Consider the following 21,798-nt stretch of genomic DNA (forward strand, 5'->3'; position numbering starts at 1 on the left):
AAGAAAAGCAAGGGAGGGAGCACGGGGTGAGGGGGTAATGCCTATCCAGGAACGCTGGAGGGATGTAAGGGACTAAGAGGAAATAAGGCTGAAAAGCTGAAGTAATGATGATACTAGTGATTTTTCTACTTACTGAGTGTCTACTATGTGCCTTTATTACTGTACATATAAAATTTTTAATTCTCATAGCAATCTTCAAAGCAATACTATTATCCTCATTTTGCAGACTTAAAGTCAAAACTCAAAGAGGTTAAGGAGCTTACTGAAGATTACACTGTCAGCTAGGGCAGAGGTGGAATTCAGTCTCTAAAATGTGTACTTTTCATTACGTTGTCAGACTTCCCCCAGTATATAGGAACCAGGTTTACAAAGTCTTAAGCCATGAGTGATTTCTAAACTAAAGGAGACAGGTACAAACCTATGCAGGTAAAGCAACAGACAGGCACAAGGCCGTAAGGGGCTGGTCTCAGACAAGAGAAGGGGGTGGAGGGGAGGGAATTCCCTGGTGGTCCAGTGGTTAGGACTCGGTGCTTCCACTGCTGAGGGCCCGGGTTCAATCCCTGGTCAAGAAACTAAGATCCCACAAGCCACTCAGGGTGCCCCTCTCCCCAAAAATAGAGACAGAGAGAAGGAAGAATTTTCAAGACATAGTGAAGGCAAAATGGGCAGGATTTGGCAACTAACTGGAGTCAACCTTGACTCCACTAGTCTGCGGCTCTAAAACCACAGTGGTGTGTAGCTGGAAGGCTGGTGGTTTGTCCAGCTCTCAGGAAGAGGAACACAGCATGGTGACTGGCTGGTCCTTGACACGCATCATTTGAGGAGGCAGATGAGTGCCCAGGTGGAAGATTGTTCACCAGCCAGCACAGCAGATACAGATTTAGGAGACTGTCAAAGAAGGGCGTGTTGGTTGGGATGAGAGGCCTAAGGAGAAGACTCTGGAGGACATCTAACAAAGGCTAAGAAAAAGAACCTGACCTTGCACAGTGCTCAAAATTGATCGTAGAGGAAATGGCAGAACCAGGATCAGGTAGTGTTAGCCAAGTCAACAGAGAAGAACATTTCCAGAAGGAGAACATAACCCACAGCATCCAGGATGACACCATCCATGGTGACATAAAGTTTGAAGGGAACTGGAAATAAGAAGAGGCACAGATTTGGGAATTTTGGGTAACTACTAATGACCTTGTGAGAGTGGTCTCAACAAAGCAACTGAGGCAGAAGCCAGACAGAAAGAGGTTAGGGAGTGGACAGGAGAAGAGGGAGGCAGTGAAACAGATCACTGCTTCAGAAGTTTGTGCAAAAGGAGAGAGATGTGTGGAAGCTGAAGAAGGCAGGTGAGTGGAGGGAAGCCTGTTCAGGGCAGGAAGGACCTGGACATGTTTGTAGGCCAAGGAGAAAGAACTGATGAAGAAGGAGAGGTTGAAGTTGCCGGACAGAACGTGGATGACCACCAGACAAGGCAGAAGAAGGAGAGAACAGAATGGGGGGCACAGGGAGGAGGCAGTGAGAAAAGGTATGTGGTGATGTGGCCCAGAGTTTCTGTGTTTGGAGCATGATCACGATGGGAAGGACCAACAATCGCTAAGGGCAGTGTAGTCTGGTCTACAGGAGAAGTCTAAAGGCTGAGCAACTCAGAGCAGCTGCTCCTAATTCACTGCAGCAAAAAGTTTCTGGGGTCTCAGGGGTCCAGTGAGTGGCTCTGATTTGAGGGCTGATGAGCTCTGGACAGAGGGAGCCCCCAGACTACGGCTGGGTGAGACAGACAACCGGGTGGCCTCCTGCAGCTGCTGTCTTTGTTACCCAGAGCCTCTGACCCCTGGGGCACTGGTACAGATTTAGCTGAGGCAGCAAGTGATGGAAAATCACTACTTCCTGACAGCAGCTTGGTGGGGCACAGGAGAGGAGCTGGGCAGGATGCCTGCTGTGACTTACTAATGCTCTTGGTGTCCATCCATGCCCCCCAGATGGTGGATACTCACCAGTCCCCAAATCTGAATCTCAGAATTTGAGAACCAGGACTGTGGAAACCCAATGGCCATCCATCGCCCTCCTGCATCCCATACACAACCCAATGACTCACGGGAATATCCCTAAGGGTTAAATGGATAAAGAGGTTGCTTTGTGTGACTGCCTGACACTATTTCCCTCTGTTTCTCCTCCTGTTCCTTCAATTCTTTTTCATTCTTGGAACACAGCTGTAGCCCCCACAACTCCAGGCAGAGTTGGCCTGAAAAGTCAAGTTCCCACACACGCATCCTTGGAGGATACAGTCAGGAACCCTGAGCACATTTACTGGGGGCCAGGAGGTGCCATTTCCTGTTTCCACAGAAAGCCTGCCCTGCCAGGGTACCTGCTTTCCACTTCTCCTCCAGGCACACTTTCCTTGACAGGGGTGTTCTTTCTCCCCCACCTTCCAGGGAACCTCCTTGACTTAGCCTTGGCTCAGCACAGGGCCTGCAAGTACCCAGCATCTCACACTCAAGAGGCTGTGAGCAGAGCAAAGGGGAGTAGAGGGTGGGCTCTGGGCTCAGTCTGCCTGAGCCTGAGTCCCAGTTCTGTTACTTATTGTCCGTGGAATGAATCCCTGGTGTTTCTTATTCTCTCATCTGTAAAACAAGATAATACTATCTACCTCATAGGACTGCTGTGGGGGTTAAATAGGATAATTCATGTAAAATGATTAGTGTGATGCTAGGCTCAATAAATGCTAACTATAACTGTAACCACTACTACTATTATTTCTGTGGGTGACCCCCAAGCCAGGCTGCTCTCTATGGAGGGGCTAAACCAGGTGCAGGCGAGAAGGCCACTCAGGCCTATCTGCCCCAGCCTGGTCAACGCAGCTGCTTCCAGGACCCCGGGAGGTGCGCTGAGAAGACAGGAAACAGGAGCAGCAGGTGTCAAGCCTGACCCAACAAGAGATGCGTCAGAGACTCTTGGGAAGACAGACTGGGGGCCCTGCCTGGCAGCACTGGGAGGGTCCATCGACAGTAGGAGCAGCAGTTCCCTCAGGACCCAAAGATGCCAGGGGGTTGTGGTAGAGCTTTGGAGTAAAGGAGGACGAGGCAGGTGAAGTCACTCCCTCTTTGGTTAAATTCCCAGGAGGTCTCCACTCCCGGCCATGCTGGAGATCCAGAGTCTCATGAGGCGGGACTTCCCTGGTGGTCCAGTGATTAGGACTCTGTGTTTCCACTGCTGGGAGCACAGGTTCAATCCCTGGTTGGGGAACTAAGATCCTGCATACCCTGCAGTTATGGCCTAAATAAATAAACAAACTTAAAACCAAACCAAACCAAATAAAAAAAAACTCCAATCTCAACTGCTCTGTGAGTTAGCATGATATCAGGTAATGAGGCTCCCATTAACAGTTTGTTAAACTCATGAAGAAAGAAAGACACTCTCAACTCTAAGAAAGCGCTAGGGGGGATTCTTCACTCCTGATTTTCTTCCTCCTCCTTCCTCTGCATTTCATTCTCTCTCTCCCCTTCCTGTCTATCTCTGCCCCTTCTCTGTCTCCCTTCTCTATGTCTGTCCGTCTGTCTCTTCGCACCCTGAAGTCCCACTGTGGCTGTGTGAGCTTATTGATTCCTGGGAGCTGGGGGAAAGTGGGAGGCAGGGCTGGGGTGCAGGCTCGGGGATGGAAATGGAAGGCTATAAATTATTTGTGACAGGAAAGCAATAGTGGCAGAGTGCTGAGCACAAGTCCTGTGTCACTATTAGATTCCTTTTAGCCTGATGACACTGTAAAAAAGGTTAAGTGTCTGCTGGAATCGTACACCTGGGGGGCCGGGGCAGCCTGGGAGCAGAACAAGCCACTGAGAGCAGGTATATCAATTCTCCAGGCCAATAATATTCCTCTCATTGATCGCCACGCAAAGTTCAAAAATCTCATTACAGCCAGGCAGACCGGGAACTTTTTACAAATCAATAGAATGATATAATGTATGTATACTTAGTACAAATGTATCTATTCATCTATCCATCCATCCACGGTCCGCCTCAGGGTTTCCAAGTTAACCTACCCATCATATTATGTTATGTTATGTATGATATTATATTGCATTATATTATATGATAATAAATGGTGTGCAAAAACTCCCCCTGAGGTGGAGACAAGAAGAGGCCCTATTAGCATTGAGGTGACCTCAGACAGCTCACCTTGGAGGGAGTCAGGTGGCAGCATTTCCAGGGTTGGGCTGCTCAGGATTTCTGGGAGCAGTGCTTCCTTAGCAGAGACTCCAGTAATAAAAACTTATTATTTACTGAGTATTTACTATGAACTAAACCCAGGTGGCTCAGTGGTAAAGAACCCGCCTGCCAATGCCGGAGACGTGGGTTCAATCCCTGGGTCGGGAAGTTCCCCTGGATAAGGAAATGGTGACCCACTCCAGTATTCTTCCCTGGAAAATCCCATGGATAGAGAAAGCTAGAGGGCTACAGTCCATGAGGTCACAAAGAGTCGGACACGAATGAGCGGCTAAACAACAAAAAACAATGTTCTAAGTGCTTAAAACAAATAGTTCATTTAATCCTCACAACAACACATTTTGCATATAAGGCATATTATAACTCGCCTAAAGTTACCTATTTAAGAAATGGAAAATCTGGGGTTTTAATTCAGGCAGACTAACCCCAAGGCCCCTACCCTTAACCGTGAAACCATACTGCCTCCAGGAAAGAGATACCCCAAAGCCCAGAATCCAAACTCCAGGATTCTATGGTTCTATTCTCTTGTTCTATTGTGTTTTGAGAAACAAAGGATAAGGGATTCCCTGGGATTCAGCATTCCTTTCTATAAAATGGGAGTACAACACCTGCTAGAACCAGCTGCTGACAGCATGATACACACATTGGACCTCCAAGCATGTCTCCACAAAATCCTGCCCAGCTACCTAGAACAGACTGCTTTCTCCACTTTGGAAGTACTTCTTAGTAGAACCACAGGTTGGCCCATGGCCTGGTCATATTGCTGATTTGCTGAAAGAGTCTTTGGAGCAAGAAGTCAAGTATTAACATACATGTGTTGTGTACAAATATAAATCAGTTTCAGTTGCCTACTTCTAGAGGTTTGCAAAAAATGTTTCATCTCTGGTATGGGGAAAGTCTTTCCTGATTGAGTAAATCAAAGGAACTCCAAGGTAGAGAATGTTTCAGACTAGCTGGCCCCACTGATTATTAAGAAAATGATGGTGGGAGGGGCCTCTACCAGTGACTTTGAGCTGCCTGGGTATTACAGGCTGGATCATTCAAGAGGACAAAATATTTGCTTCAGCAAAGGGTATTTTGCCCAGCGAATGCAGGTAATTGCTTTAACTCAGGCCTTTGAGAGCTGCCTTCAGCAGGCAGGAGTCCCTGGCTCTGCCTTGAGGCAAATCAGAGCTACAAAAACAGCTGGAGACTTTTCATGGCAGAACCTCAACTGAGATCTCATAGATTATTCAGGAAAATTTTGCCCTTCCCCAGATCAGTTCCTACCTTTCCCTACTCCTGAGAACTCTAAGGAACTGACATTCTCCGTTCTGTACATCCCAGGAACTGAAGAACTGAAATTCATCCCCTCCTCCCCACAGGCACCAAAAGCAGACAGTAGCCACGCAGCCCTCCCCATGGGTAGCCGGGAAGTCCTTCACATGAACTCTCTTTTCCTAGGCTCAGGCTCTACATTTAGTGCAGAGTTTAGAGTTGTTTGCCCACACCCACTCACATGCCCCTCGGGTTTCAGTTTGGACAACTGACCATATGGCAGGCAGGGTTCTGTGCATGAGAATGGCCCCTGATGAGTGGAACCTAAGGGCAGGCCCTTCGATTCTGGTTGCAGCAGGATATAATTAGAATACACAGGTTTCCCCTAAATGTGTCAAGAGTTTCTGCCTCTTTTGCTACTTCTCAGAGGTCGTAACTGAGCTCCAAGAGATGACAGTCCTACCTAAATGCTTACAGAAAGTTGTCCCCAAACTACTGTCCTTGAGCCACTGGCATTAGAATCCCCTGGGGTGCATGTTAACATGCACATCCCTGGAACCTCCTTCAGACCTTAAGCATCTAGAATTTCTGATGGGAGTGGGCTCAGGAATCTGTATTTAAGTAAATTGTCCAGATTACTCTTAAACTCTCTGATATTTGAGAAACCTAGCTTAAGCCACGGAGAAGGTCATGGCACCCCACTCCAGTACTCTTGCCTGGAAAATCCCACGGACGGAGGAGCCTGGTAGGCTGCAGTCCACGGGGTCGCGAAGAGTCAGACATGACTGAGCGACTTCACTTTCACTTTTCACTTTTATGCACTGGAGAAGGAAATGGCAACCCACTCCAGTGTTCTTGCCTGGAGAATCCCAGGGATGGGGTCGCACAGAGTCAGACACGACTGAAGTGACTTAGCAGTAGCAGCTTAAGCCAAGGGGTAAGGAAACCATTCTTGAGAGAGCTGAGAGACTATCTTAGTGAGTTGAAGGTTTCTTACTCATATTCTATCAATGCACGTCTCCCTCATCAGCTAATCCGGACTCCATCTGACAGTAAACAAAACTCAAGAGGCTATCAGTTCCTCTGTGGAAACAAACAATAAGCCACAAATAAATATAATTCCAAAATAGTTTTTGGTACCTTCCCAGGCTGATGGGTTCCCAGTGGATTGCTTAGATGCCAGGCATACTTTCTGCATCAGTTTAGCTTCCTAAGACTGGCACTGAGGATGATAATCCTTCTACCACGTGTCCCTGGGAGCCCAGGCCAGATACAATTTACCAGGCTAGATGGGCCATGGGGCTGGCCCAAGGGGGCAATAGTGACGGTTTATATGATGAATGGTAAGCATATGGATTGATTTAACTTCAAGATATGCATAGGTTTAAAAATTAAGGGGCAATGTGATTAACTAACCATTTGGAAACCAGTCTGCGGTGCATGCCAAGCTCGAGCGTGACCAGACTAGCTCCTCTCACCACCGGCCATGCCCTCATCTGTCAGGGCTGCCCTGGGCTAGAGTTCGGGTCTACCAGCTGTCCACCGCACAGTCCAGCGGCTACAAGACTGCCTAATGTGATGATGAAAGGGGTCCCTGTAGACTCGTTGCAGGGACAAGACGTCCCTATCCATCCTTCCCAGCCTTCCACAGGCAAGCAGAAGGGAGCCTGGAGAGGAGAGGTCTTCAGCAGCAGCAGCCAAGGTGGGACCTGCTAGCTGCTGCTTGGCCTGCCTCTGGCCCCTCCCACTGCTCACCTTCTTACTCCATATTCAAAAACAATCCATTGGTCTCTCTGTGCCTGCTCCTAAAAGAATGTGATGTGGCTAAACCCAACTATTGCTTCCTATTACCTACAGGATAAATTTAAAATTCCTCAGCCTGGCCTTCAGAATGTTTCCCAATCTGGCTCCGCTCTGGTTTTCCAACCTATTTCTCTCTGATCCCCTCTCCCATGTAGGGTCCAGCACAGAGCTGAAACCTGTTTTTTTGCTTACTCAATCCACAGTGAGTCCTCCTCTGGACTTTGAGCTCTGTAAGGTCACATGTGACGCCTATTTTTCTCACCATTGTATTTCCCGCACTTAGCAACAGTGCTTGGCATGGTGTAAGTACTTAAAAACTACTTGTTGAATAGCAAGTGAATGTTATTACTATTAAAAACAACAATAACATAATCTTAAGGGACATAGTGAACTAATATATGTTCGCTATGTGCCAAGGCACTCTGCTAAGTAAATGGATTCTTTGTTTTTCGCAACTCCTTATGAAGACTATTATCCTGTTCTGCAGAAATGGAAGCTGAGGCTCAGAGAGGTTGCGTAACTTGCCAAAGGTCACACAGCTGTTAAGTACCAGAGCCAGGATATTTGAACTTGGGAGCCTGACTCCAAAACCCATGTTGCTAAACACTAGGTAGAATAAGTCAATCAGATCAAGAATAGATGGTAAAATCTATGAGAAACAGGGCCTGGATAGAAGAGTTGCACATAAAAATAGTAAAAGCAATAAGTATCATTTATTTAATACTCATTCTGTGACAAGCATTATAACAAATGCATTTTCTTTCTTTTTTCTTTTTTAACAAATGCATTTTCTTATCCAAATCCTAACTATAACTCTATCAGATGGGGATGTTTTCTATTTTTCTAAGGAGACAACAGAGAGGCTAAGCACCTCGCCCAAGGTCATGTGCTTAATAGCACTGGAGCCAGACTTTGGGTCTGTGACTCCAATGTCTATAGACTGAACCATATCACCTCTTCTGGAAATTTCTATTATTAATACTTCTTTTTATTAGCCGTTTGGGCATAAGCAAATTTTTTTCCTTCAGTCTTTTCAAATCCATGATGTGGACAATTGTGCAAATGCATGTGTAGACAATAAACAGAGACTGAAGGTAGCTGTAACTCTAAACATACCTACCCTCTCCTGTGCACGCGCCACGATTATATTTGATAAGCATCCTGTCTGTGTTAGCTTCAATTTCAGGTTAAGTGGTTATGGTTTCACTGTATTTTATACATGAATACATTGGTAGGTTGGAGGGATAGATTTTCTAAATTCTTTGTATCTATCTATCTATCTTATCTGTCTACTTTCCCAATCATATACACAATTCTGTGGCGATGCTGAATACAAATGTGTTTGTCAGTTTCTAGAAACTATTTCTATGATTACCGTATCTTTATATTCATGTCTGCTCTAATGCATTGATCCAAGATTTATAATACTGGATATATTTATCAAAACTCCCCTCATGAATTCTGCCCAGTTATGCCTTTCTGTCAAATCTGTAAGCCACAGTCATACATGACTCCACACACATCACTGTTCTCTTCCCAAGGTGTTTCAGAGGCTCACGTCACAACTGCGTTTTTATATTGGTCTGTGCACCAATATTGATGTGCATAAATGTGCATTTGTATACCTGTGTATCTTTCTGTCTATGGCCAGGATGGGGTGGGGGTGGGGGACTGTGGAAATGAGAGAATTATTAAATGCCAAGTAGATGTGCAATAAATTTCATTGATTTTATAAACTCCTACTTGTCTTCAGTCTCCTTCCATTCTTTATCCTGGGGGCATTACAACAAAAACCTATTTTAAATACCTTTACTCCCCCCTCCCCCTCCCCAAAAAAGTGTCAATATTTTATTTGGATTTTTAACTTCGCTCCATAACAGTTGTTTGACCTCCTGACTCGTGCAAGTCACATAAATTCTGGGACTTTATTCAGGAGCCATGTTCCTGCTATTGAATAAGCAATTTGGGAGGGTGAATTAATGACTTGTGCTGTTGCTGGAAAGTCCCTGAAGAAATATTAAAATTGCTTGCAGACTGAATCGATACTCAGTGAACACCCAGCAAGAGGGCTTCGGCTCTGGAATGGCCACAGGAGGCAGGGCTTGGTGGAGGAAGGGGAATTTCCGCACCCAGCCTGGCGAGCCCCCTCCCGGGCCACCCCCACTTGCCCTCCGTCCCTGGAGCTCTGTCATTTTCAGTAACGGCCAAGTCTTATTAAAGCCCAACCAGGAGACCGCTGATTTGTCCTGTCTCGGGAAGCAGGCTCAGGGGACAGTTTACTCTCTTACTAGCAACGAGAGCCCAGAGGCTTTATTGGAGGTGATGGTCTGGACACATCCACCTGCTGGAGAGATGGGAGGGCGCAGCTGCTGTCTGGCAGGCTGCACTGTGCTGGGGACCAGAGAGCACTGGGTCTGGGGAGGCGGTGGTGATGATCTTCTTTGCTGGATGTGCAGGAGGGCTGGGTGTTGCACTGCTGGCTCCATCTCCGTGTGTGCCCGACCAGTGTTTACTATCGCTCAGGTGGCCACATGATTGCAGCCTTTGTGCACGGGTGTGCCGGTGGGATGGAGTGCTTGAATTGTGTGTTACCGTGTATTGCTGACACATTCTGGCAGTTGGCTTAAGGTTTGTTACTTGATGTTTTGTGGTATTGTATTAAGGTGACTGCACTTTGTGTAACACTGAGTTGGAGGAATTTGATTATTGTTTGGTGGCAATGTCTGTATTTCTGCTTTGAATTATTGCATTCATTGATCATATCAGCATCTTTCTCTTTCATAATGTATATCTCAGAGCTTAGGTTAATGGGTGTCTCCTTAGTGATGTGGGTTGAGTAAAAATGTTGGATCTGGGTGGTGGTGTATGATTCGGTAATTACTTTCTTGGTGGGGCTGTGGGTGAGAACACCTATCCTTTAGCTTTTTTAGTTCACTCTGGCTTGGTCATTTGCCCTGCTCCTTTCCAGAAGGAGGATTCTAGAGATGCAGGACAAGTCTCTTCTTGATGACCATTTCCACAGTTCTATTATTCTTGGAAGCACGCTGCCTCTGCTCTATGGAGTAGATCTGATCTTACCGTGGTGACACAGGTTCTGGTGCCAATCTCCCTATATCTGTCTAATTTGGAGAGTTAAACCCCAGGGCCAAACCCTATGCCTGTCTAAAATCTAGATCCTTGGTGGAACTAGAGGAGGATGGATGGGATCCCAATCCCGATGGGAATAACAACACAAACTCTAGTTCGGAGAATCCCCGGTCCACTCCACTCTGTGACTCTGGCCATCAGCATCTTCTTCCTTCCCAGCATCCCCAGATGATGTGGCTCAGCTGTGGCTTACATTTACAAGGATACACACACACACACACACACACACACACACACACACACACACACACACACACACACACCAGGGGAGAGTACAGAAACTCATACAAAGTATGACTTTCTATTAGGTGCAGAGTCTTTGTTCTGAGCTTGTAAGTAGAAGTATAAATACATCCCTGGGCATGAGACTGCAAAATATACAGAGCTGCCCAAGGAATGCCTGTACTTCCTTTGATCCAAAGCTGATACGAAGTATGGGGTAGTGGAAAAGCACATAGGTTTTACAGCCAGTATTGTAGGAGTTCAAATCCTAGTTGTGGTACTTAGCATGTGACCTGAATTAGTTACTCAGCTTCTCTGGACTCCAGTTACGTCATCTATAGACAATCCTATAAAGCCCTATAGGGTTGTTTGAAAGTGAAAGTGTTAGTTGCTCAGCTGTCCAACTCTTTGCAACTTCATGGACTGTAGCCCACCAGGCTCCTCTGTCCATGGGATTCTCCAGGCAACAATATTGCAGTGGGTTGCCCTTCCCTTCTCCAGGGGATCTTCCCGACCCAGGGATTGAACCCACGTCTCCTGCATTGCAGGCGGATTCTTTACAGTCTGAGCCACCAGGAAAGCCCCTATGGGGTTGTTTATGAGGTTTAAATCAATTAATATATGCAGCATGCTTATAACAGTTCCTACTGTAGTAAGCACTTGTTAGCTACTATTATTAAGAACATAGGACTTACCAAGTAAAGTGGCCATAAGATTGTCCTAATCATGTGTATAACCACATGTGAATAAAATCCAAGATAAGTCAAGGTATGTGTGTGTGTGTGTGATTTAAGCAGAGAAGTGCAAAAATTGCAGTGTGAAGGCATTTGGCTTTCTGTCCTTGTGGACAGTGGCAGGGGTTGGGGGTTGATAAGAGTTCACCACTCCCCATCTCATACTGAGGGCTGGCTGTACCCAGGTGATGAATAGGCAGAAAGACAGATGGCAGCCCTTATACATTTGCAATTATAAAAAAAATTTCAGGATGATTGAGCTCTTTCAAGATTAAAAATATTTACATGTTAAAATATTATTAACTCATTAAAATATTTACTTTCTAATTTTAAAAATCAGGACTAACAGCTAATAAGTGTCAGTGAGGAATAACGGAATTTGGCATTAATTTGGGAACTAAGAGATAAGAAAAGAATCAGAGGAGTGAATATTAATGCACTTGGTATGGATTTTACAGAAGTCCATTGAGCTGGACTTGTTTACCTAACTAGGCCCGAGGGGCAGGGAGAACTTGGGGCCTCAACCTTATTCCACAGGCTTTCCCATAAAAATAGCAAGCCAGACTATATCATGAGTTTAGGAAATGTCAGTTTTCATCTTTGCTCATGGGCACAGATTAAGTAGGAGAATTCAGAGTTTAGTTATTTTGAGCCATTACACTGAGGACTTTAAGCCCAAAGTGAATTTTCTCTCCTGATTTTTAAAAATTCTTTTACCCCTTAGTGGTGGAATAACTGCAATAATTATCAACCTACCATGCTTCCCTGGAATATCTAGGTATGCAGGGCTGCAGGAGATAGACTTGGTTTGAATTTGTCAGATGTTTGCTCAGTTCTTCCTCTCCTTTCTTCATCCTTTACCTTATCTCCATTTTCTCTCCTCTTTTCCCCTCCTCCTTTTATTTATCTCCCTGTCCTCTCCCCTCTATGACATTTAAGTATCAGAGAAACCTGTCAAACCCATCAAATAAGGATTTCCGCCGCCCCCCCCCACAACCGTTTCATTTTGTCTTTTAAAAAAACTACAAAATGCAAAGCACCACAACCCATGAAAATGCCATGAAGCCCAGAAAATGCCAACCTTCAACTCCCAGAGAAGGAGTGTGCAGTCATTAAGTACACATGTGCGCATACACACACACAGGCTGGGCTCTCAAACTAAGTGGATGAAGGGGGCAATTATCTGACTAACTCTGTTCAATGGTCAGATAACAGTCGTAAGGGTTTCTATTTTTCTGGAAGTACACAGAGCAGGTCCCCTTCTTAAATCCAGCTGGGCTTGCAGTGAACCATAATTTTCACTGGCATTCATGATACAAAATTCTGTTCACAGAATATCCTTTTGGCTCCTCAAGCTTTTTATTTCAAAGATTTCAGTGTTTATGCATGCACAAGCCAGAACTCATGTACACTGACAGAGACATAACTTGATGATTACTATTGCTGTAATAATAACTAACATTTATTGAGTACTTGCTATCTGCCAGGTGCAATTCTAAGCAGGTTTATGTGGAATAACGCATTCAACCTTCAGAAGAACCTATGACAGCGCTATAACTACATGATTACCTTCCATATTAGATCAGAGTAAGGAAACTGAGGTCCAGAGAGGACATTCCCACAACCACAGAGCCAAGGAGTAGGGAAGCTAGATCATCAACACAATGGACATGAGTTTGAGCAAACTCTGGGAAACAGTGAAGGACAGGAAGCCTGGCACACTAGAGTCCATAGGGTTGCAAAGAGTTGGATAAGACTTAGCAACTGAACAACATAACAACAAGGGAAGCTAGATTCAAACTCTGGCAATTACTTCCCAGAGCCCACTTTCTTGTGTTTTCTGTACCGAGCATGTTTATGTCTGGCACATAAGTCTTTGCTTAGCAAAGACTTTCGGAATGGATGAATGAAAGAACAAATGAAGGATCGATCATATCTTAAGAACCTTGATACGCCCCTAAGATGGTGCAGTGGGTTCCCTTATGAAGACAGGCCTATGGCTAGCTTAAGCTTTATTTGGGCAAAGTAATTTGCCCTCCCAAGCAATTTTCTGGGGAAAGTGTCCAGCAGCCATGATTGCTCAGATATTAAATGTTCCTGACCATCAGCTCTCCACTTGACTTTCAAGCCAAATCCAGACTCCCTTCAAACATGAGACCCAAATACATCAAAGATGCTTTGTAACCCTAACATTTTGTTTCCTAGAATATTTCCCTCCAAAAGTGGGTGTTTCCCAACGCAATGAAACACTGGTGAAATGAAAATGGGTGTTGGTGCTGTGTCTGGATAAAAACTAAGAAATTCAATCAATCATGCCAACATCTCTAAATCCCCAGATATTTAGCATCATATTGACAACATTTATAGATGATTGACTGAAGGTTTGAGTTTTCCTCCAGATGTCTGGGAGTTGCCACAGTCATTAACCTGTTTGTCAGCCAGTGCTCATGCATTTCTAAGAGACATAAGTGAACACTAAAGAGGGAAAGAATAACCCAGAATAAAACAGACTAAAGAGGACTGGAATAGCAGCCATTCGACAAAACTAGTCAAGCAGACTTCATTCCGGGAATGGGTCGCTGCCCTGGAGATCCATTAGAATGTGGATCCAGCTCACCAGAGACTTATGTGCTCAAAGACCTTCAAAAACCTCATAAGACTGTATCCTTGACTGTCTACCGAACCCTACCCCACCAGATTGCCGTGTGGCAGGGCTGATGGACCAGCCCCAGCATCGGCACAGAGAGCTCACGTTGTGGTCAATCCACCTTCATACCAACCCAGTCTCAGCCACTCTCTGGACACCTCATGCCTGTGTACGTAGTGTGTCTATGCACTGTCAGTCCAAGCCACAGACTTACACAAAGCTTGTCGTAAATCTGGTTTGTGCCTTTGTCCATGTCCCCATTTGTGATTTAGTGCTCTGCCTTTTATCATCTCTCCTACCTCCATTTTCTTTCCCTCTCTACTTTTTAATGCTATTTACAACTTCCTTAGCCATAGTGCAGCACAGCAATCTTTCAGTGTCTCTACTGATAAACCCAAATGATGTTTCTTGCCCAGGTTTTCTATTTGACTTAATTTATGTTTTGGTAAATAGGAACTTTAGGTTGTTCCATTCAATAGCATTCAGAGTTACCACTTTTATCAGAGGGATCAGGGCACTAAAGGACTCCCTGCAAGGGACATTTGTTTATTCTCATGAGTGATCAGCTCTCCCTACATTCGAGAAGGCTGCGTGCGTGCGGGCGTGCATGCACAGCGTCCTCGGTTAGAGCCTCTATGCTTCACTGCCCTGTGTCAATGCCGCTTGGCACTGGCAGGAAGAGCCCAGTGCAACCATTATGTGGACAGCAGCCGGCCCTCAAACTGCTGGAGATAAATCCAAGCCCTGGACCCTTGTCTGCTGATGACCACTTGGTTCTTTGAGGAGCAAGCCCACATCTGCTGGCAAGGCTGCTACTCCAAACTCTCCCTCCCATGTCCGCCCTTCTTCCCTGAACTGCAGGGGAGGCTTGTCAGGACATTACTCACAAGCAACGTCTGGGGTCCCTTCTCTTAGAGGTGGGTGTTGGAGGGGGAATGTGGGAAATGGGGACAATGCCTTTCTATTTCTGGGCTATTTATTGTCTTTTTCTCCTTTTCAATTCTTTCCACACCTTCCCCTCTATTTCTAAAACTCTCTTTGACCTTGAACTCTGGCCTCTCCCTTCACACCAGAAAGTGTCCCAAGGGTGACAGAACCTCCAAAGGAGCAGTCACCTGGCCTGACAGGCCGGGAGACCAGTAGCCAGAGGGGCCAGCCCGTCACTCCACTCCTGGAAATAAATTCCATTGTATTTGCATTTTAATTTTCCACATAAACAAAGGCCCAGAGTACTCGCTTGGGCAGCATCACTGGACGAATTTAATTAGAAATGAAAAGTTTATAGGGCCCTCTTTAATGCGATTAATGCTCAGTTAACATTTATCACATTCGTATGCTGGAATCACCTTTTTTAAGCAGCCACTGGCCATGAAATGAATTTCTCTCAACTTTTTTTTGTATCCAACCTGGGAAGCCATCTCTTGAGGAGTCTGTACTGCCCTCCAAGCTGTCTCCCTGGGGTCAGGAATTACTGTGTCTTCAAAGCCAAGTTAAAGGGAGAAGAGGGTAGGGAAAGAGGCATACGTGTGCTGGATTGGGAGGGCAGAGGGTGGGGGAGTGAGCGTGAACACAGTTTCTAGGAGAGCTGTACCCTCTGCAGTGAGCTGAGTGGTCAGCCCAGCAGACCGGCTAAAAGATCTCAGAGTCTCTACCCCCACCCCCCCAAAAAAGACACTTCCCCCACTCCCTTCCCAACACACATACTCAGTCAAAAACCAGGCTTTGGCTCTCGCTTCTCTCCATCTCAGCCATCTCTCTTCCACCCCTTTTCTCCCTCATCCTGGGCTCTCTCAGACTTTCCTACCCAGGCCCATGGTGAGTAGGAAAGGCAGCCCTAGTCTCAAGCCCAGGGATACCTCCTTTTCTCCGGCTCTCCCAGTCACGGTCCGCAGGAAGGCGACTGTCCTGGTGTGTCAGCTCCTCCAGGGAGGCAGAGCAGAGTGTGGGGAACACGAAACCTCTTTTGGTCCCTAGAGGAAGGATGGCCTTCCTGATCTTATCAAATTCTCTTTACTCTTCGCTTAGAGTCTACTGAGATTCGCCGCCTAACTCAAACCAGCTAACCTGAGTAATGTTGAGGAAGAGAGAGAGAAAGGAGGGGATGAGGGATGCGGGGAGGGAGGGGAGGTACCCACTCCACAGATGATAAAAGGAGATAAATAGCTTGACCTTTGTCCCAATCTAAAGGTGCACTCCCTGTGAGGACCTCAGCAGACACCAACCAAGCAGCTGCTGCCAGTATTCCCAGTAGCGTGTCACACACACACACACACCGGCCCCGCATTGCACACGGCTCCACACCCTCACCTCCAGCAGAGCAAGAGCACACGTGCTTGCACACAGACCAAACTGTGTTGGGACCCTCTGTGCACCCGATAGGGTCCCCCTCATCCACCCACTGAGACGCTGACCTTCTCATCAACCCCATGATTTTCAGGTAACATCCCAAACAGGTGGGCCATCCTGGTGAAGGCGGAGACTTTTGTCCTGGAACCCAAAAATACCTTCAGCTGGAAACCCTCTGAAAGGTAAATCAGTTTGCCATTGCCTATTGGACGAGATGGGCAGCTAAAGCCTTTTAAGAGTTCCTGGTGATGCCAGGCCCTTTGAGACAGCTTCCCAGGGCATGAATGCAAGACTTGGCCAGATGCCACGAGCCCACCCACTCTTTCCAAAACAGAGCCACGTGGAGACCCCCAACACAAACTCACCAACCCCTCTCAGTACCACACGCTAGGCGGGCACCATCTTGTCCTCTAGAACTAGGATGAAAGGTCACAGGATACAGGGCAGAATGAGGGCCTCCTCCCTAACCATCTCTGGGGCCTGTCAGGCTGGGGGCTTCCCACAGGCTCCTGGTCACCCTGGGCTTCCTTCACCGACCCAGCAGAGACCCCGGGGCCACGAGGGAGCATGAGGCCCGGGGGCAGCTGCCCCAGGGCTCGCTTTCACGTGTTCACGCTCGGGGGCCCCTGCTGCTCTCCCTCCTGCCCTCCTCCAGTCTCCTGAGTCCTCTCCATTTCCCCAACTGACTGTGCCTACAGCGGGCACAGCTCCCCTTGCAGCCTGCTGCCTGTCTCACAGCCCTTTCTCCTCTTGCTGCCAGGAGCCGCCCAGCTCGTCCTTTGGCTTCCTCTGTTCCTGGATGGCTTTGGGAGGGGTTCACTGCAGAGGAGTTCTTGCCCGGCTGAAAGCAGGCAGAGGAGGAGTCCAGAGCCAAGTAGCCAGGGCTCCCAGGTGGAGGGGCTCTAACCTGGAACACCCAGGAAGCCGGCCCTCCCTTCCTTCCTCCTGGCCTCCCTCCCACTCTCCTTCTGCCAGGGGCCAGGCTGGAGTGACCGCACTGCAGCAGCCGCTGCAGCCGCTGCCCGCCTGCCTTGCGGCGCGCTCCCTGGTACAGACAACCGTGCGCTCCAGGTCTTCAGACTTTAGCTCCCACACCACATCCTTTGCTCAGCCACCTTTCTCCTCCAGGCTGGCCTCTCCTTTTCTCCTTAACAACCTTTCGAGCCTCTCCTGGAGGCCACCCCAGCAGCCTGCTCTACCAGCCTCCCAGAACTCTGGCTCCCTGCAACTTTCTCACACATTCTGTTCCCGGCAAAGCCAGGTCCCAGGCCTCTGCCTTTCACCTCTCAACCTCATCACCTCCTTCCTCACTCTTCCTCCTCATTCTTACTTTTGTCCTTCCCTTTCCATGTGCATCACCCCCTCCCCTCCTCTGGCTATGGGGACTTAGAACTCATTCCCTTCCTCAGGGGCTCCAGAACTCAGGGGCTCTGGAAATGTCACACCCCCAATAACCGCCCTGAGATGACAGCTCTGGTCTGAAGCTGAGAGGTAAGTTATGTCCAGTTACGCCGACCAGGGGCTGCAGACTGGTGGCCCATGAACTGAATCAGGCCTGGAGATGTATTTTATTTGACCAACACAGAGTTTTTAAAAGTGAAATCTCAGCACCTCTAGGCTGGGCCTGTGCAATCCAGCTCCTGATTCTGTGGCTCTTACCACCTCTGTCCAGCCTCCTCGGCTCTCCTGCCGACCTTCCCCGCGGGGTCCTGGAGGCACCTGTCCTCATGACCCCTGCAGCTTCGCCCATCTCCCTCCTAGAAGACAGCTCCCAGGCCTACACAGGATGTTCCTTCTTCTTCTCCTGTCACAGGTCATCCTCCTCTGGTTTCCCACCCTCTCCACAGCTCCCCTGCGCCCAGACCCCAAGCATCTGCCTCTGCCATCATGCCCCTGCGAGGTTTGGTGTCCAAGCCCTCTCTGGTTCCCAGCTCTATGTTTCTGCCCTCCCCTCCCCTGCCCCACCCCACCCCAGCTTCTTCCTTATTTCCCTGGCACCTGGAATCCTGGGGCAGGATTTGGAGGCTGGAACTGAGGCCTGGCACTGGGAAGCTATGCCCATGACCGTGTCCCAGTGCTGCTGCCGTGCTTCCTGCTGGGGACATGATGGGCCTTGATGGACCACTGCACCATAACTCTGCAGGAAGAGGGTGCAACAGGAAGGGCATCTTCTTAGCTGCTTATGCAATTGGTCCTTAACTAGTTCTGCTGACAGGGCTGGGACTCAAGTGTCAAAGTGGAGATGGACAGTGGATCACACAGCTCTCTATCATAAAGGAGCATCACTGTAGCAAAGCCCCTCGTATTGAGGGCTAAATAGAGTGCTACAGTACAAATAAAAATTGAAGAAAAACTTGGCCCCAGTTTTTCCAAATTATGGAATGAGGAATCCTCAACTCAGCCCTATAACTGTTGCCCAGTGGCCCAATGACCACATCAACGATTGGCCTGATGGTCCCAGGGACAGGGTGTCCAGTCTGTCTGTGACTGCAGGCCACACTGTGTGGGCCTTCCTCTGTTTCCTGCTCTTGACCTCAGAGCCCATTTACCAAGGAAGAGACACAAGTAGGCACAAACACACACAAATCCACACACCCTGAAGATATCAACCTCTGTTGCCCATAAACCATCATGAATGTTTTCAAGCTGCACCTTTAGAGCACCGAAACAACGGGAAGAAAAACATTTCAACAACCTGCTCAACGGGAGAAAAACATTTCAACCCAGTAGTTCAGTGGTAGACAGAAAAACCCACAGTGATTTAATTTTAAACCCATTCAATACTTTACCTGTTACTGGGCACCGTTGTGAGACACTGTCCCACATCCCTCAGATCTATCAGAGGCCCTTCTCTCTTCTCTGGGCTCACCCACGTGGCTGGATGAGTGGCACTGGATATGGCTGCTCCTGTACCTGTTTCCCCAGCATGAATGCAAGGAACTCCCCCTTGGAGAATCCGACCTAGGGGAGGGCCGGTGGAGGGAGTGCGGGTGAGGTGAAACAGCAGGGATTCGGGGAAGTGGCAGGCCAGGTTCACACCCTATACTACATTCTTTTAAAGAACAGGAAGTGAGAAAGGAATTCTTTCCAGTATACCGTTTCCTCTTAAGTATAAGAATGCCAACTCCAGGTAGCAACAAGGAAGGGCTAAGAACGGACCTGAACTTTAAGAGGTGAAGTTTCAGGGCAGCTGGAGTTGGAGATCTAGGGAGCTGGGGACAGAAAACGAAGCCCCTGGTTTAAGGCACTCCTTTGTGGACTCAGAGGGAGAGAGTGCAGGCTAGGAAGGGTGGGAAGTGGGAAGGTTGGTTCATCTTCCATACCAGTTACTACTATCGCTATTCTTTCTATGCAGGCATAACGTTCTTGTCCACAAACACACCATCACATATACAACCACACTGTCCCACATACTGGAACAAGCCCACTTCCCAACTGTTCCCTAGCACCCCAGCTTCCAATGGTGCCTCCAGTACCCTGGGTCTATTTTTGCACAATAATTCCCTCCAATATGCACACAAAGCCATTGCTCCATCTCACTTCCTCCCGAATATTCCCTTTACTAGGCACCCTGTCTCCCTTCTCCAGGGGCTCCTCCTGTCTGGTCCATCTCCACTTGGCTAATTCCCCCCGTGGCCCCTGTATTGAACTGTTGTGTTGTCCATTTCCCTGTGACAAGGGCTCTGGTTACAGAGTTATTGATTGGTTTTCATGCAGACAGATGGGCCCTTCCGAGCTCCCATCGAAATCCCTGGCTGTATGGGCTGATTGTTGCCTCTCGGGGTGTAGGATTGCACTGGAGACCACCCTCCACGCAAGCTCCTTTGCCCAGACTGTGGACGGTAATAAATGGAGGCAGCCTGAGCGATAATAAAAGCAATTGAGTAGGTTACCTGTGCAGACACAAGATTTATGCCTCTTCATATTTGATGTGATTGTTTTATTGAGTTCTCAGAATAGTTGGGACACACTTTATTTATTTAGGGTTCCCCCCTCTAGTTTCCTCTTTGAATCACCCTCCAACATGCACCTGGAGCTTTTGTTACGGACAACCCCTCCTATCTCCCTCTTTCCTAGAGTTGCCAGCGGAGGTAAGAACTCAGGGCAACCAGCCATCACTCTCACCTGAAAGCCATCTTGTGGCCTGACCTCCCACTCGAAGCCTGCCCACAGGGAAATAGTTAGACCAATACAACTGCTGGCCAAGACATCTAAAATAACTGAGTGAACAAAGATGGCTTTTCAGGGGGACAACTCCAGCTCATTTAAAGAAATAAGAGTGCCAGCAGTCTTGACTATTTCATGTGTTATTCTAATGAGGGGAAGGCTCGTTAGAAGAAGGAGACGTTCTCTGGGGAAGGACAGGTGGGCAACGGTCTTCCGACAGAAACTGGCACATCTGTCCACCAGAGGTGGCCTGATCCAGAAGACCGAGGGGCACACAAAGCAAGTCCTTTATTCTTATTTTTCCCATTCCTCTGTGGGGAGAGGCCTTCTTCTTAACCTACCAACTTGCCTTGGCTCTTGGCCATGAGACCAACAGCCCTGACCACCAAACAAGTGCAAGGGTATGGAAATGTAGTGAGCAATGCAGCCTCTCTGGTCCAGCTTTGTGCCAAACCAGGTCTGTCCAAGAGTCAAATATGCGATGTTCTAGAACCTGAGTCTCAGAAAGAGAGACACAGACCCCAGCCCTGAACGTGTCTTCAGCATTCCCTTGGCTGGGATAAGTGGCTCCCAGCTTCCTTGGAAAGACCTCTGAATGAACAGCTAGACCACCTGTCACCTCAGTGCCAGATTCTGACGAAGACCTGCAGATGACATGAGATGGAACTGTTTAACAGCCCTGGGGCTGGTGCCTTCTTGAAGCCAGTGTTGCCACCACTAGGAGAGTACATATGCTCACTTATAAGCCAAACACGTGAAGGAAGGGTGTGGGTAGCAGGTGATTGGTGGGAAATTGACTCTGGGAGGGTCCACTTGAAAGATCTAGGAGCTGGGAGTGCCCTGGTCCCACATAGTATAGCGCCGGCTGAGAAAGCTAAAAGATGGATGGCCTCCTTGTCAGCTCAGTCCAAGACAGTACCCTCAGGGGGATCTTCAGGAACACTTGACTCCCGCTGGAGTCTGCGCCTGTGACTTCAAAGGAGCTATATTCCCTTCCCAGAGCAACAGCCAAACCTGAAGACGTTGGCATATAATTAGGAAAATCCTTCCTGCCTAGCCAATTGCTCAGCAACATAACTAGGTAAGTGACTGTTAGCAGGGTGGGTCCCCCTCCACCTCCTCCCTCTCTGGGCCATTTCCCACATGAGCTTTCAGTCTCAAGTCACCTGTTTATAAACAAACCCCCCCCACACACACACACAGCAGCAGTGTTTAAGCACAAGCTGAAGAGCTGGCAACTCCACACTCAACAATCAGTAACCCAAA

At 47.8% G+C, this 21,798-nt stretch overlaps 1 protein-coding gene and 1 non-coding gene across 13 annotated transcripts in view; one reads left to right on the forward strand and one right to left on the reverse strand.

The window, feature by feature from the left end:
- The window catches only part of PAX2 (paired box 2), a 90,173-nt gene that overhangs the window by 49,785 nt on the left and 18,590 nt on the right, over positions 1 to 21,798 (reverse strand). The gene's annotated exons all lie outside the window — the stretch shown is intronic.
- TRNAG-UCC lies at positions 500 to 572 on the forward strand. The gene has a single exon. It is a non-coding gene; the product is annotated as a tRNA-Gly (tRNA).

Source organism: Cervus canadensis, chromosome 8 (genome assembly GCF_019320065.1).
Source record: "Cervus canadensis isolate Bull #8, Minnesota chromosome 8, ASM1932006v1, whole genome shotgun sequence".
NCBI classification, from domain to species: Eukaryota; Metazoa; Chordata; class Mammalia; order Artiodactyla; family Cervidae; genus Cervus; species Cervus canadensis.